Here is an 18,375-nt window from a genome sequence, read left to right on the forward strand (position 1 = left end):
TTGGAAAACAATTCAATGAGGCACTTATTTCTGCTGTGAAGGGAGTAAATCCATTTGTAATGGATCTTTTTTTTAAATTTATTTTTTACATCCCAGCTCAGTTGTGTTAAAGAGGGCAAAGAATGGGCCTCGGAGTGTTTTGCGGCCTCCAAATAAATAATCAACTAAATAAGATCTACCATAAATCCTCCCCATACTCAACTGGCCGACCGATTTGTGTGACCGGACCTTCTTAAATAGTACTTGAGTACCCCTGCCATAAATAATCTGACAGTCACACACAGGCTTTCATCAACAATTTTGAAATTCTCTCACCAGTAAAAGGTTTAGCCAGTGTTTTACTTTCAGAAGCAATTTTCTGTAAAAAAAATATTTTTTTTAAAATCAAGAAGCATGGTCTAATAATAGCCACTAAATAAAACTGAATTATTCAAATAAATGCTTTTCTGTAATTTAGCTCAATATACCAGTAGGCCAAGTGGTGGTGTTGTAGTGCAAACTTTCCGTCAATAATGGACTGGATTCACATACAGGTCTTTCACCAGGTGCTCAAAGGGCTTTTACGTCGCATGCAGCATAAACTCTCCGCTTTCACCACCAATGCGTAGCGCCCACCTGGGTAATATGTAATACCATTTAGAGCCAGAGAATTCATCAGACATCAGTTGGAGAGAAAGAGATCAAATAGATTGTCAAAGTGGAAAAGGTAAAGTGCCAAAACACAATACAGTGGATAATGTAGCGGTGACCTGGGTGGAGGATGATTCATTCAGTAGAACACGTAGCTACCCTCAGTGGGAATGGATTACATTTGCCAGCTGCTGCCTCTCTCCCTCCCTCCCCTCTACAGGGAATCTGAGGGAAGAGGGGGGGGGGGCAGAAACAGTGGTAAGATAACAGTACAGCATCCTTGTTCAGTACTGTGACAATTCAGGAGGGTTGGTGTGTTTTCTAGTGCTCTGTCAAGGGCGTGAACTCATTCTCTGGGATTAGATTGATCCTGCCCAGGATTAGTGGACATGTCAGCTCTGGCACCAATCTGACAAAGAATTGGCTTCCCTCAGCTATGTTCTAGAAATGTAGCTCTCTTCACATTTGTGCATTGAATATCATTCCTCACTGTTGTAACATCTCTCTTTTATGTTTGATTACTTATGCTTATAAGGATTGAGGTCGGACATACTTTAGTTGAAATACTCTGGGTATGCTGGCATTACAATGGTTGTTCACAGGGCTTCCAAGCACAATTTATATGTCCCTAGTGAAACATGCAATTTGAGTATTTCTGTACAAATCCAAGGACTGGATTACAGTATGTTTACAACATTACAACTGTAATAGTGACCTTTTGTGGTATTGACAAAAACCAAAGGAAACATCTTACTGCATACATGTTACCTTTTTGTAATAATACTTCAATGTTTGTTCAAACTTTTACTTTTGCAAACTTTAACTCCTCAAGCAGAACTTGTATCTGTACTATATTTACAGATACAACAGCTTTTGTTAAGCAGGACCATTTTTAGCTAAGGCAAAGAGCTACGGCAAAAGGAAATATCACTTCTGTGGACATGCATAAATTCCTTAGTGGTTTACATTCATTATAAACATTACCATTTGATCTCAGTAAACTTCAAATGTATCCCTTCTAGCAATAACAAGGACTAAACACAACCATTTAACACCCTTACATAACAGTTCTGTAAAGGGTGTCGGGACAGGAGGCTGGTGATAAACTGATCGACTCCCTTCCTTAAAGGTAAACGGCATCAATATTTCTTACTTTATCAACATTCACTTGGCAGACATCTCTATTCCCCTCCAAGCAGACAAATGACCAAGCAAAAACATTCTTGTCTGCAGTGTGGGTATATGGGTCAACATAACCACACTGACATAATCAGTGCTGAACTCCTTCATTATTGTAAAATGATGGGTTGAACAGTTGGTGACTGTTGGATACTGAAGGTCATCCACTTCATAAAGTACTCAAAAGTGGCATGCACAAGGAGCCACAACTTTAACGCACATGTGTTGGCCTCTGGGAAGATCCTTTCTTGTTCCTGCAGCACTTTAGTGTAGGAACTCAATGGTTGGCTTGTCATCAAAACCAAACGGTGGGATCTTTGATGCCCCAGTGGCAAAAACCAGTACATCTTCAAGAGTTCGAGGGATAGTTTCTCCCCCCTCCTCTGGCTCGATGAATGCATCTATCCCTATGAAATAAAACATAAATTAAGCCATTTTTACTTTTAAATGCGCCAACTAAACAACCTAGATGAATGCCTATACATGTCTTAAACACGGCTGTTTTAAAGCCACCATTCAGTCTGTGTACAAAGTGTTTTTGAGGTACAAAACATACACTTCCAAGTGCTGAGATGTATCTTTTTTTAAACACTGCTTGTCATCAGTATCTCAATTATAATCACATGCCTCATGGCTGTGACAACTCCAAACCATAATGTGAGCCAGATTTGTGTTTTAATTAAATATACATAATCCCTACCTGGTACTCTGGCCTCACTCAAACCTTGACTGCTCAACTGGACCAGAGTAATAATCGTAGGCGTGTCATACACCAGCTATCGTGAAGCCCACGAAACCCAATCATGTCCCTTGTGAGCGAAGTCCCTGCATAGCTCCCAGTTTGTAGACTGACTTCTTCCAACCAGCCAAGGTATCTGGACAGGCTGCTATCACTAAATTAATCAATGCACATACCATTTACCACAGGGGCTTAAGCCTTACAGGTAGCCGAGCGTTGGGCCAGTAACAGAAAGGTTGTCGGTTCAATTCCCTGAGCCGACAAGGTGGAAAATCAAATTGGTGCCCTTGAGCAAAGCAGTTAAACCTAATTGCTCCTGTAAATCGCTCTGGATAACAGTGTCTGCTAAATGACAAGAATGTAAGGTTAATGTCTACCCAAGGACTATTGCATTTTCCAAACTTTGTTGTTTTGTATATATTACTTATTTTAAACTACATTATATTAAGTGATTCTCTGTCAGATTTGCATACTTTTTTGCCTGTAGTTCTGAAAGTAGCACCCAAGAGCCTAAATTAGTTCCCGAAAATGGCGTATTATGCCATATCTGTGCAGATATGTGCAGGATGTCATTGCTCTCGCTCTGGTGTGTGTGTATCTTACTAACTGTCACTCAAATGGCGTGGGGCTGAAGCCCATTGGAAGGAACTTGAATTACTAGGGGCCTGGCCCACGATGGGAAAATGTACTGAAAATTGCGCTGCACATCTTTCAGTAAGTAGTTCCTTTAAAACTTGGGATTTTGTGGCCAACTGAGGTAAAACAGTCATTATGCGCATAGATTATGCATGTATGAACTACACATTTGCACATCCAACCCAAAGCAGGAGTTTAAAAAAATACTTACGTAGTCGCCAAACTCCCATAGAATCTCTTTACAAGATTTGTGCTAGTGTAGAATTGTACTATTTTGCTATTATCTATGATTGTAAATTGGTGTAGAATTGTCTGACAGCGAACTTGCCAATTAAACCTACTACTACTACTACTACTACTTCTAGGTAAACTCACCTTCGACATCGATCAGCCAGTCCTTCCAGAAGCCCACCACCAACTCCTCTTTGTTCCTCCTGTTACTTCCTTCCTTTGAGTACATCACCACAAACGGATTGTAGAGGTCCTTCACAGTCAGTCTGTTTCCCCCACGAACAAACATGCGGTGGTGCTGGACTGTAACGTATCGAGGACACCAAGGGTCATTAGACCCTCTTTAAACCTTTTTAAAAGAGCAAATGTGATCATTAGCATAGATGACAAACAAATTGCAATTCTCCACAAATACCAGAGATTACACTATTTAATGTTTTTACTTTTACCTTTATTTAACTAGGAAAGTCAGTTAAGAACAAATTATTATTTTCAATGACGGCCTTGGAACAGTGGGTTAACTGCCTGTTCAGGGGCAGAACGACAGATTTGTACCTTGTCAGCTCAGGGGTTTGAACTTGCAACCTTCCGGTTACTAGTCCAATGCTCTAACCACTAGGCTACCCTGCCGCCCCACTATGATCCACCACTGAGTCATTTAGTCCGTTTGAGAAGTACAATTAGGAATTTGATATTCAAAATGTGATTCTAAATGTAACTTAGTCACCTCAACCATATTCCATGTTAACAAAGCAGAATCACTGTTTTACAATACAAGGACAGCCACTTGCTATCCAAAATCAACAGAATGCAAACATTGCTGCCTCGCCACTGCTTGGGCCATGTTGATATGAAACTGACGCTAAGCTTGAAGGTGCCGCTTCTGGTCTTGGCATCTGTCACACAATGCATCACCAATAGAGTTAGAGGCTGCCAATGAAGAGCATGTTTTAGTACAACACTTCAAACAGCAGTGGGCACCGTCATACATACCCATATAGATTGCACGCAGCTCCTCATCATCTACCTCTGCCAGTGTGCACGGTGGGGTCAGTTCTTCTGATAACTGGCAGAAGAGTCGATCGGAGAAGGCGCATGGCCCCACCCCTAAAAAAATAAAGGAGAGATGCACACGCTAGGAGCTCAGATGCAAAAATATTTATGTCCAACATTTTGACAGACAAGCTGTCTTCATCAGGGTATAAATGAACATAAATGACCATACCTATGGAGTCAAGTGCCAGGCTTTTCTGGTCCTGGTCCAACATAAAAAATGGATTCAGAATGGCTTTAATAAGAAGCCTGACAAATTTACGGGGCGGCCCACCAGCCTCCATTGGTCCTTCACCCTTTCCACACGTGTCTCAAGAATAACATTTAGCTTCCTGCAGGGGTCGAATGTGCGCCAGTTGAAAGTCCATTTAGGACTTTCCAGCACCATTGCCCTGACTACATTGACAACATTGCCGACAGGTGCCTCTTTGTTGAAATCTACTTTTGACCTCAGGACCATCAGCAAATCCTTCAGGTCTGGTCTGAAACAAAAGCATCACAGTTCTGTCAACAAGATGACTCGTTTTGTATATTGATAAAGTTACAATCCTTAATCGTAACGTTAAATAACTCCAGTCCCGTCATACATAGTACCAAAACTTGGGTTTTGAGAAATTGTATCACTCAAATCCATTTACGTAGCTCTGGATGCAAGGACTAACTGACTGCTGAATGCTATTTCTCAACTTGCTAAAGAGGGCACAAAAATACATGCTACACCATAAGTGTGATTTATCATCTGACTAACCTAGTATTGTATTTAAATGTAACAAAAATTCCCCCAAAACATACTCTTCCTCAGGGGGAGAGGGCCTGCGTGCTGGAGAGGGCCTGCGTGCTGGAGAGGGCCTGCGTGCTGGAGAGGGCCTGCGTGCTGGAGAGGGCCTGCGTGCTGGAGAGGGCCTGCGTGCTGGAGAGGGCCTGCGTGCTGGAGAGGGCCTGCGTGCTGGAGAGGACCTGCGTGCTGGAGAGGACCTGCGTGCTGGAGAGGACCTGCGTGCTGGAGAGGACCTGCGTGCTGGAGAGGGCCTGCGTGCTGGAGAGGGCCTGCGTGCTGGAGAGGGCCTGCGTGCTGGAGAGGGCCTGCGTGCTGGAGAGGGCCTGCGTGCTGGAGAGGGCCTGCGTGCTGGAGAGGGCCTGCTGGCAGGCGGATGGCGACTGGGTGCTGGAGGAGAGGGCCTACTGGCAGGGAGAGAGTGACTGCACGTTGAGTGAGATATGCTGCGGGCTGTAGAGTGTCTGTGGGATGGAGCTGACATAGTAGATGCACTAATTTCATGAAACACATAAGACAACAGTACAGGTTTGTGTTAATAACATGACCGTATATGACCTCTGGATGGAAAACACATGATGCAAAGTGTCATTCACTCACCTCTACTTCCCCCCCTGACCACAACACATATATAATGCAGGCTTGAGTCAGTCCATTTTGAGCTATGCTCCCCTCCTTCGTGCTCCTCAAGGTTGCTTAAAAATTGGCACTGGAGGGAGAACATCTTGCTGGCCATTTCCTTAGTCCCGGCAAAATAACTCAAAATGAGTGGGACACTAATCCCGACGCTTATAAGAAATCACGCTAAGCCCTCCGACAAAACATCAGACAGGCATAGTGTCAATACAGGAGTAAAATCAAATCCTACTACACCAGCTCTGATGCTCATCGGATGTGGCAGGGTTTGCAAACTACTACGGATTACAAATGGAAACCCAGCCGCAAGCTGCCCTGTGATGCGAGCCTACCAGACAAGCTAAATGTCTATGCTTACTTTGAGGCAAGCAACACTGTGTGATCACTCACTTCGTAGCCGATGTGAGTAAGACCTTTAAACAGGTTAACCTTCACAAGGCCGAATGCCAGCCAGATTACCAGGACGTGTACTCAGAGCATGTGCTGACCAGCTGGCAAGTGTTTTCATTTTTAACCTCTCCCAGTCTGTAATACCTACATGTTTCAAGCAGACCACCATAGTCTCTGTGCCCAAGAACACCAAGGTTACCTGTCCAAATGACTATCACCCTGTAGCACTCACATCTCTAGCCATGAAATGCTTGAAAGGCTGGTCATGGCTTACATCAACACCATCATCCCAGACACCTTGGACCCACTCCAATTCGCATACCGACCCAACAGCAATCACTATTGCATTCCACACTGCTCTGAAAACCTTCCTCTGCAACTGGATCCTGGACTTCCAGTTGGGCCGCCCCCAGGTGGTGAGGGCAGGCAACAACACACCCAGCACGCTGACCCTCAACACATGTGTGCTTAGTCCCCTCATGTACTCCCTGTTCCCCCTCAATTGCGTGGCCCTGCACGACTCCAACACCATTATTAAGTTTGCAGACGACACGACGGTGGTAGGCCTGATCACTGACAATGATGAAACACCCTACAGGGAGGAGGTCAAGACTGCCAGGACAACGACCTCACCCTCAACATCAGCAAGACAAAGGAGCTGATCGTGGACTACAGGAAACGGAAGGCCGCTCCATCGAACACAACACTTGGTATGGCAACTGCTTGGCATCTGACACAAGGCACTACAGAGGGTAGTGCATACGGCTCCCTGCCATCCAGGACCTCTATACAAGGTGGTGTCAGAGGAAGGTCGTAAATATTGTCAAAGACTTGAGCCACGCAAGTCATAGACTGTTCTCTCTGCTATCGCACGGCAAGCGGTAACGATGCACCAAGTCTGGAACTAACATGACCTTTAACATCTTTTACGCCAAGACATGACCGCTAAATAGTTAGTTAAATAGCTAGCTAAATAGCCACCCAGACTACCTGCATTGACCTTTTTTGCACCAAAAATGTGTTTATTATCTGTCAATTTATTCTTAGTTACATGTACATACAGTTGATGTCAGAAGTTTAAATACACCTTAGCCAAATAAATTGTAAACTCAGTTTTTCACAATTCCTGACATTTAATCCAAGTAAAAATTCCCTGTCTTATGTCAGTTAGGAAATTTCAGAATAATAGTAGAGAGAATGATTTAGTTCAGCTTTTATTTATTTCATCACATTCCCAGTGGGTCAGAAATGTACATACACAATTAGTATTTGGTAACTTTGCCTTTAAATTGTTTAACTTGGGTCAAACGTTTTGGGTAGCCTTCCACAAGCTTCCCACAATACGTTGAGTGAATTTTGGCCCATTCCTCCTGACAGAGCTGGTGTAACTGAGTCAGGTTTGTAGGCCTCCTTGCTCGCACATGCTTTTTCAGTTCTGCCCACAAATGTTCTATGGGATTGAGGTCAGGGCTTTGTGATGGCTACTCCAATACCTTGACTTTGTTGTCCTTAAGCCATTTTGAAACAACGTTGGAAGTATGCTTAGGGTCATTGTCCATTTGGAAGACCCATTTGCGACCAAGCTTTAACTTCCTGACTGACGTCTTGAGATGTTGCTTCCATACATTCACATAATTTTCCTCCCTCATAATGCCATCTATTTTGTGAAGTGCACCAGTCCCTCCTGCAGCAAAGCACCCCCACAACATGATGCTACCACCCCCATGCTTCACGGTTGGGATGGTGTTCTTCGGCTTGCAAGCCTCCCCCTTTTTCCTCCAAACATAACGATGGTCATTATGGCCAAACAGTTCTATTTTTGTTTCATCAGACATTTCTCCAAAAATGAAGATCTTTCTCCCCATGTGCAGTTGCAAACCGTAGTCTCGGTTCTTACGGCGGTTTTGGAGCAGATGAACAGATGAAGGTTGTACCTTCAGGCGTTTGGAAATTGCTCCCAAGGATGAACCAGTCAACAATTGTTTTTCTGATGTCTTGACTGATTTGTTTGGTTTTCCCATGATGTCAAGCAAAGGGGCACTGAGTTTGAAGTACGCCTTGAAATACATCCACAGGTACACCTTCAATTGACTCAAATTATGTCAATTAGCCTATCAGAAGCTTCTAAAGACATGAATTCATATTCTGGAATTTTCCAAGCTGTTTAAATGCACAGTCAACTTAGTGTATGTAAACTTCTTACCCACTGGAATTGTGATACAGTGAATTATAAGTGAAATAATCTGTCTGTAAACAATTGGTAGAAAAATGACTTGTGTCATGCACAAAGTAGATGTCCTAACCGACTTGCCAAAACTATAGTTTGTTAACAAGGAATTTGTGGTGTTTGAAAAACAAGTTTTAATGACTCCAACCTAAGTGTATGAACACTTCCAAATTAAACTGTATCTACCTCAATTGCACATCAATGCGTATACAGCCAAGTTATTGTTACCCATTGTGTATTTATTATTACTTTTATCATTCATTTTTTAAATGTTCCATTATCTCCTTTATTTGATTTATCTCTGCATTGTTGAGAAGGGCCAGCGCTTAAGCATTTCGCTGTTAGTCAGCACCTGTTGTTTATGAAGTATGTTATGAGAGACCCCCTCATAATCTGAACACAACTATACTGAAATAAAAAGGGCAGACATTGAAATAATTCAAAGGTAGCTTTTTAAAGCTAATTTCCTGCACATTGTTCCACGAGGGAGAGAGCAAACTTAGCAGTTTTAAAGCTTAAATTACAGTGATTTTCTATTTTTTTTTTAATTAAATTGTGTTGAGTTGAAATAATTGATAATCAGTGGAGTACTGAGGAATCCAATATCCCTGTGAGCCTCCCAGGCCCATGTTGGCCAGGGTTAAGCACATCAATTAGATTGTAGATTACTAACATTACATTGTTTTGTATTACACCCTCTAAACTTATTCCTCGGATCCCTTGGCAAAAATGTGTTTGATCTGTAATCAGTAATATTCCTTTAAAAGAATGACGTACAAAAAACAAGGTATACTATATATTTTTAGATCTGCCCTCAGACCCCCTGCAGTACCTCACACCTTAATTTGAGAACCCCGGGTCTATAGAAACATGGTCTCTTGTTAGGTTAAGTTATGCTACTACATTTACCATCACACGGACGTAGAGCGTTGACCTATTCAGCTGCTGGCTGTCTCTGATCGCCTGTGGGCACATCTGTGGTAACGTCAGGGCATACACCCTGTGATGGCAATCTGCCTGACAAAGCTCGAACGGCTTGCCCTGTATTTGTGGAAATGTTTCTCTTTATATATTTTATAAAATCCTCTTCCCCCAAGTTGCACGGTAAAACAACCATGTCACGTACTCCAAAGGAATCTGAAATGATAGAAATACAGATGAATCACAACAAATAAGGAAATTACATAAGGAAACTATATAATGAGGTAACACATGTGGAGTAAATAAGTTGCAAAGTAAGCATGGAATGAATTAAAAGGGATCTGTGAAAGAAAGGTTGTGATTGTACAATGCACACACATGACAGTCCAGATTTAGTGACAAGCCACCCTCTGGGACTGAAGCTGGAATATTCTGTTGTCATATGAATCACATTTAATTCCGTTTCTTTGCTTTGTTTGAAACTCTACATAGTTTTGAAATCATCCAAACAACTGAACCTGGCCATTTGATCATTTTGAGACTAGATTTTCTATCACAGAATGAGTTTGTATGTACAGATCGGTAAAACAGTCCAATAAAAAAAGATTTACCCACTTTTGAAGGACAGATCCTTACAAGCGCTAGACATTTGATATCAATGTGATGTCACTTGTATGAGTAGCCTCATAATGCCAAAAATCTAACTTTTCAGAAATGTTGTAAAAGTGTATTAACTAATGGAATATCTGACAATTGTATAAAAAAATATATAAATATGTGGAGTGGGTATGACCTTTATTATGGTCAACCAGTTAGAGGCAGCAGCATGGCCAGGTGGACTGGGGACAGCAAGGAGTCATCATGTCAGGTAGTCCTGAGGCATGGTCCGAGGGCTCATGTCCTCCGAGAGAGAGAAAGAAAGAGAGAAAGAGAGAATTAGAGAGAGCACACTTAAATTCACACAGGACACCGAATAGGACAGGAGAAGTACTCCAGATATAACAAACTGACCCTAGCCCCCGACACAAACTACTGCAGCATAAATACTGGAGGCTGAGACAGGAGGGGTCAGGAGGCACTGTGGCCCCATCCGAGGACACCCCCGGACAGGGCCAAACAGGAAGGATATAACCCCACCCACTTTGCCAAAGCACAGCCCCCACAACACTAGAGGGATATCTTCAACCACCAACTTACCATCCTGAGACAAGGCCGAGTAGAGCCCACAAAGATCTCCGCCACGGCACAACCCAAGGGGGGGCGCCAACCCAGACAGGAAGATCACATCTGTCACGAACCTCGCCGAAGATGGTGCCTCTTCCTGTTCGGGCGGTGCTCGGCGTTCGTCGTCGCCGGCCTATTAGCTGCCATCGATTCCCTTTCCATTTGTTTTTGGTTATTGGGTAATTGGGTACACCTGTTTTGTGTTAGGGTTTGTTTGTAGGCTATTTAAGGGCACTAAGCCCGCTGGGTATTTGTGCGGGCTTGTTTCTTGTTACTCTGTTGGATGGTGTTATTTGTTCGTGTCTTTATTCTCCGGACTATTTTTGTCCTGTTGTTTCGACTGGTAACTAGTATACGCCCTGTGTGTTGGCGTGACTGTTTTTGTTGCGCCGGTGAATAAATTTGACAAATGACTGAACCCTGCTCTCTGCGCCTGATTCCACCCACCACTCCTAGTTTATCGTAACAACATCAGTGACTCAACCCACTCAAGTGACGCACCCCTCCTAGGGACGGTATGAAAGAGCCCCAGTAAGCCAGTGACTCAGCCCCTGTAATAGGGTTAGAGGCAGAGAATCCCAGTGGAAAGAGGGGAACCGGCCAGGCAGAGACAGCAAGGGCGGTTTGTTGCTCCAGAGCCTTTCCGTTCACCTTCCCACTCCTGGGCCAGACTACACTCAATCATATGACCCACTGAAGAGATGAGTCTTCAATAAAGACTTAAAGGTTGAGACCGAGTTTGCGTCTCTTACATGGGTAGGCAGACCATTCCATAAAAATGGAGCTCTATAGGAGAAAGCCCTGCCTCCAGCTGTTTGCTTAGAAATTCTAGGGACAATTAGGAGGCCTGCGTCTTGTGACCGTAGCGTACGTGTAGGTATGTACGGCAGGACCAAATCAGAGAGATAGGTAGGAGCAAGCCCATGTAATGCTTTGTAGGTTAGCAGTAAAACCTTGAAATAAGCCCTTGCCTTGACAGGAAGCCAGTGTAGGGAGGCTAGCACTGGAGTAATATGATCCATTTTTGGGGTTCTAGTCAGGATTCTAGCAGCCGTATTTAGCACTAACTGAAGTTTATTTAGTGCTTTATCCGGGTAGCCGGAATGTAGAGCATTGCAGTAGTCTAACCTAGAAGTGACAAAAGCACGGATTAATTTTTCTGCATCATTTTTGGACAGAAAGTTTCTGATTTTTGCAATGTTACGTAGATGGAAAAAAGCTGTCCTTGAAATGGTCTTGATATGTTCTTCAGAAGAGAGATCAGGGTCCAGAGTAACGCAGAGGTCCTTCACAGTTTTATTTGAGACTACTGTACAACCATTAAGATTAATTGTCAGATTTCACAGAATATCTCTGTTTCTTGGGACCTAGAACAAGCATCTCTGTTTTGTCCGAGTTTAAAAGTAGAAAGTTTGCAGCCATCCACTTCCTTATGTCTGAAACGCATGCTTCTAGCGAGGGCAATTTTGGAGCTTCACCATGTTTCATTGAAATGTACAGCTGTGTGTCATCCACATAGCAGTGAAAGTTAACATTATGTTTTCGAATGACATCCCCAAGAGGTAAAATATATAGTGAAAACAATATTGGTCCTAAAACGGAACCTTAAGGAACACCGTAATTTACAGTTGATTTGTCAGAGGACAAACCTTTCACAGAGACAAACTGATATCTTTCCGACAGATAAGATCTAAACCAGGCCAGAACTTGTCCGTGTAGACCAATTTGGGTTTCCAATCTCTCCAAAAGAATGTGGTGATCGATGGTATCAAAAGCATCACTAAGGTCTAGGAGCACGAGGACAGATGCAGAGCCTTGGTCTGATGCCATTAAAAGGTAATTTACCACCTTCACAAGTGCAGTCTCAGTGCTATGATGGGGTCTAAAACCAGACTGAAGCATTTCTTATACATTGTTTGTCTTCAGGAAGGCAGTGAGTTGCTGCGCAACAGCGTTTTCTACAATTTTTGAGAGGAATGGAAGATTCGATATAGGCCGATAGTTTTTTATATTTTCTGGGTCAAGGTTTGGCTTTTTCAAGAGAGACTTTATTACTGCCACTTTTAGTGAGCTTAGTACACATCCGGTGGATAGAGAGCCGTTTATTATGTTCAACATAGGAGGGCCAAGCACAGGAAGCAGCTCTTTCAGTAGTTTAGTTGGAATAGGGTCCACTATGCAGCTTGAAGGTTTAGAGGCCATGATTATTTTGATCATTGTGTCAAGAGATATAGTACTAAAACACTTGAGCGTCTCTCTTGATCCTAGGTCCTGGCAGAGTTGTGCAGACTCAGGACAACTGAGCTTTGAAGGAATACGCAGATTTAAAGAGGAGTCCGTAATTTGCTTTCTAATAATCATGATCTTTTCCTCAAAGAAGTTCATGAATTTATCACTGGTCCGATAGTCCAGGATTATGAGGAAAAACATTAAGATCCACAACATTTATTCCATGGGACAAAATTAGGTCCAGAGTATGACTGTGACAGTGAGTGGGTCCAGAGACATGTTGGACAAAACCCACTGAGTCGATGATGGCTCTGAAAGCCTTTTGGAGTGGGTCTGTGGACTTTTCCATGTGAATATTAAAGTCACCAAAAATTTGAATATTATCTGCTATGACTACAAGGTCCGATAGGAATTCAGGGAACTCAATGAGGAACGCTGTATTTGGCCCAGGAGGCCTGTAAACAGTAGCTATAAAAAGTAATTGAGTAGGCTGCATAGAATTCATGACTAGAAGCTCAAAAGACGAAAACATCGTTTTTTTTTGTAAATTGAAATTTGCTATCGTAAATGTTAGCAACACCTCCGCCTTTGCGGGAAGCACGGGGGATATGGCCACTAGCGTAGCCAGGAGGTGAGGCCTCATTTAACACAGTAAATTCATCAGGCTTAAGCCATGTTTCAGTCAGGCCAATCACATCAAGATTATGATCAGTGATTAGTTCATTGACTATAATTGCCTTTGAAGTAAGGGATCTAACATTAAGTAGCGCTATCTTGAGATGTGAGGTATCATGATCTCTTTCAATAATGACAGGAATGGAGGAGGTCTTTATCCTAGTGAGATTGCTAAGGCGAACACCGCCATGTTTAGTTTTGCCCAACCTAGGTCGAGGCACAGACACGATCTCAATGGGGATAGCTGAATTGACTACACTGACTGTGCTAGTGGCAGACTCCACTATGCTGGCAGGCTGGCTACCAGCCTGCTGCCTGGCCTGCACCCTATTTCATTGTGGAGCTAGAGGAGTTAGAGCCCTGTCTATGTTGGTAGATAAGATGAGAGCACCCCTCCAGCTAGGATGGAGTCCGTCACTCCTCAGCAGGTCAGGCTTGGTCCTGTTTGTGGGTGAGTCCCAGAATGAGGGCCAATTATCTACAAATTCTATCTTTTGGGAGGGACAGAAAACAGTTTTCAACCAGCGATTGAGTTGTGAGACTGCTGTAGAGCTCATCACTCCCCCTAACTGGGAGGGGGCCAGAGACAATTACTCAATGCCGACACATCAAGCTATGTTGCGCTTGCTGATCTCTGACTGTTTCATCCTAACATCGTTGGTGCCAATGTGGATAACAATATCTCTATACTCTCTACACTCGCCAGTTTTAGCTTTAGCCAGCACTATCTTCAGATTAGCCTTAACGTCGGTAGCCCTGCCCCCTGGTAAACAGTGTATGATCGCTGGATGATTCGTTTTAAGTCTAATACTGCGGGTAATGGAGTCGCCAATGACTAGAGTTTTCAATTTGTCAGAGTTAATGGTGGGAAGCTTCGGCGTCTCAGACCCCGTAACGGGAGGAGTAGAGACAAGAGAAGGCTCGGCCTCTGACTCTGACTCGCTGCTTAATGGGGAAAACCGGTTGAAAGTTTCTGTCGGCTGAATGAGCGACACCGGTTGAGCATTCATACAGCATTTCCTTCCAGAAATCGTGAGAAAGTTGTCCGGCTGCGGGGACTTACTGGTGGCACAGACGCTGTTTCATCCTTTCCTACACTGAAATTACCCTTGCCCAACGATTGCGTCTGAAGCTGGGCTTGTAGCACGTTCTCCTGTGTATTATGAGTACAGCGACTGCAATTAGAAGGCATCATGTTAATGTTACTACTTAGCTTCGGCTGTTGGAGGTCCTGACGAACCATGTCCAGATAAAGCGTCCGGAGAGAAAAAGTTGAGGGAAAAAACAAAATTATAAACGGTAATTAAAAAGTAAAAAACGTAAAGTTGTCAGGTAGCAAAGTAGGTTGGCAACAAAACGCACAACAACACGTAAACAAGTCTGCAAGTTGTGACCGGAATTAGCGTACCAGTGACATCAGTGAGCTTCAACTCTAGATGAAGAGTGACAAATTTAAATATGGCACCTCTCCTAGATTTGAGTTAAAGAGAGGAATTAGGCAAGGTTGTCCTATCTCTCCGTACCTGTTTTTATTAATCACCCAACTTCTTGCAAATTCTTTAAATAATAGTCCTGTACAAGGTATTTCCATAGCTGGTAAAGAAACTATTATAAGCCAGCTGGCTGACGATACTACACTTTTTCTGAAAGACGCTAACCAAATTCCCATATCGATCAATGTGATACAATCCTTTTCCAAAGCGTCTGGTCTATATGTTAACATTAATAAATGTGAACTCATAGCTGTCAAAAATTGTGACACCTTCATATTATGGTATTCCAGTAAAATAAGAACTTACATATTTAGGCATAACCATTACAAAGGATCAGACGTCTAGAGGCTTACAAAAGTTTAACCCTCTTATTAAAAAAACCCAGAAGAAACTAAATAATATATATAATAATATATGCCATTTAGCAGACGCTTTTATCCAAAGCGACTTACAGTCATGTGTGCATACATTCTACGTATGGGTGGTCCCGGGGATCGAACCCACTACCCTGGCATTACAAGCGCCATGCTCTACCAACTGAGCTACAGAAGGACCACTAAATCAATGGCTACAGAGGGACTTATCTTTAAAAGGTAGAGTCCTAATAACCAAGGCTGAAGGTATCTCTAGACTAACATATGGTGCTCTATCTTTATATCTTGACAGTAAAATAAGCAAGGAGATAGACCAGATGCTTTTCAACTTTCTTTGGAGAAACCGTACCCATTACATTAGGAAAACTGTTGTAATGAACACTTATGAGAATGGTGGACTTAATTTTCTGGACTTTACTTCTTTAAATAATACTTTTAAGATCAATTGGATAAAACAATTCCTAAGAAGACCCACTTCTATCTGGAATTTTATTCCTCATCATGTCTTCTCTACTTTTGGTGGCCTTAACTTCATGTTGTTTTGCAATTATAATATTGACGAAGTTCCAGTGAAACTTTCTGCTTTTCATCGGCAGGTTTTCTTGTCATGGTCCTTAATTTATAAACACAATTTTTCTCCACACAGATATTATATATGGAATAATCGGGATATATTGTATAAAAATACCTCTCTGTTTTTAGAATATTGGTTCCGAAATAATATCCTATTGGTGAGCCAACTGGTAAATGCAGAGGGTCTCTTACTCAGTTATAAATAATTCTTATCAGTTTACAAGGTCCCTGTAACACCTAAAGATTTTGCAATTGTTTTAGATGCCATTCCCTCAGGTGTTGCTATGTTATTCAGGAATGTGTCAAGACCTGACCCTCAGAGCCTACCTTCTATTGACCCTGTTGACTCATCGGTAGGAAAGATTTGTTTCTCTTTTGGTCCATTCAACAACAGAGCGATACAATCCTTGTTTCAGCAGGATGTTGTATCTATAGCTTATGTCATGCCTTATTGGAATGGATTTATTGATAATATCTGTTGGAAAAAAGTTTGGATGTTGCCACACACATACCTACTTGTTGACAAAATTAAGGAAGTTTCCTTTAAAATTATTCATAAATATTATCCTGCCAACCACTATATGAAGAAGTTTAAGGAAAACATCAACTCAAATTGCTCCTTTTGTAATGACCACCCAGAAACAGTTTTGCATCTTTTTTGGCATTGTATGCATTTAAGAAAACTGTGGCAAGACATCAGTAGGTTTATAATTGAACACATTTATGAAGATTTTACACTATTGTGGAGAGATGTACTGTTTGGATTCTTTACATACGATAGAAATAAGCAGAAACATTTTTATGTAATTAATTTCATTATTCTTTTGGCCAAATTTCATGAACACAAATGTAAATTTACAAACAGAAAACCACATTTTCGTACCCTACAAAAATAAATTGAACTGTATTTTAAGACGGTTAAATGCTCTACTAACAAAAAAGCTGTTAGAATTGTAAGTACAGTGCCTTGCGAAAGTATTCGGCCCCCTTGAACTTTGCGACCTTTTGCCAGATTTCAGGCTTCAAACGTAAAGATATAAAACTGTATTTTTTTGTGAAGAATCAAAACTGTTCATTGACTTCAGCTCAGCTTTCAACACCATAATGCCCACAAAGCTCATCACTAAGCTAATGACCCTGGGACTAAACACCTCGCTCTGCAACTGGATCCTGAACTTCCTGACGGGCCGCCCCCAGGTGGTAAGGGTAGGCAACAACACATCTGACACGCTGATCCTCATCACTGGGGCACCTCAGGGTGTGTACTTAGTCCTCTCCTGTACTCCCTGTTCACCCACGACTGCGTGGCCAAACACGACTCTAACACCATCATTAAGTTAACTGACGACACAACAGTAGGCCTGATCACCGACAATGATGAGACAGCCTATAGGGAGGAGGTCAGAAACCTGACAGTGTGATGCCAGGACAACAACCTCTCCCTCAATGTGTGCAAGAAAAAGGAGCTGATCGTGGATAACAGGAAAAGGAGGGCCGAACAGGCCCCCCATTAACATCGACGGTGCTGTACTGTAGCGGGTCGAGAGTTTCAAGCTCCTTGGTGGCCACATCACCAACAAACTATCATGGTCCAAACACACCAAGACAGCTGAGAAGAGGGCATGACAACACCTTTTCCCCCTTAGGAGACTAAAAGGATTTGTCATTGGTCCCCAGATCCTCAAAAAGAGCTACAGCTGCACCATCGAGAGCATCCTGACTGATTGCATCACCACCTGGTATGGCAACTGCTCGGCATTCGACCGTAAGGCGCTACTGAGGGCGGTGCGTACGGCCCAGTACATCACTGGGGCCAAGCTTCCTGCCTTCCAGGATCTATATACTAGGCGGTGGAAGAGGAAGGCCCAAAAAAATGGTCAAAGACCTGTCACCCAAATCATAGACTGTTCTCTTTGCTATGGCTAGCGGTACCGGAGTTGCTGACACAAAAAAAGCAACATTTGATGTTATAGGTGTTTCATGAAATGTTGTTTTTAGAAAAGGAGTGTTTTTAAAAATTACTGGGGAAATTGTAATGATTTAAATAAAATATAGGGGGCAATGGTGTTGCAGATGTCACCATTAATATCTGCACTATGGGGAGATTTAATGTGTCCCTCTTTTTAAGTCCCTCTTTTTAACTCACCTGCACATTCATTTTCTTTGTTCTTTCTTTTCAATAGTTGTTTTTAATTCATAAAATAATATGAATTGGAATGTAATATAACTGATAACATTGGAATATAACATTTAATAATAACTCCTAACTTAACTAACTAATTGAGTGTAACATTGTGGCAACTCTTGTGCTCTGTTATTGCACAATTCTAATTTGTAAATAGGTCGCAAATAAAACTATACCCAGTAAAATTGGAGCACAACTCATGAGC

The sequence above is a fragment of the Oncorhynchus keta genome, chromosome 19, assembly GCF_023373465.1.
Source record: "Oncorhynchus keta strain PuntledgeMale-10-30-2019 chromosome 19, Oket_V2, whole genome shotgun sequence".
NCBI lineage: Eukaryota > Metazoa > Chordata > Actinopteri > Salmoniformes > Salmonidae > Oncorhynchus > Oncorhynchus keta.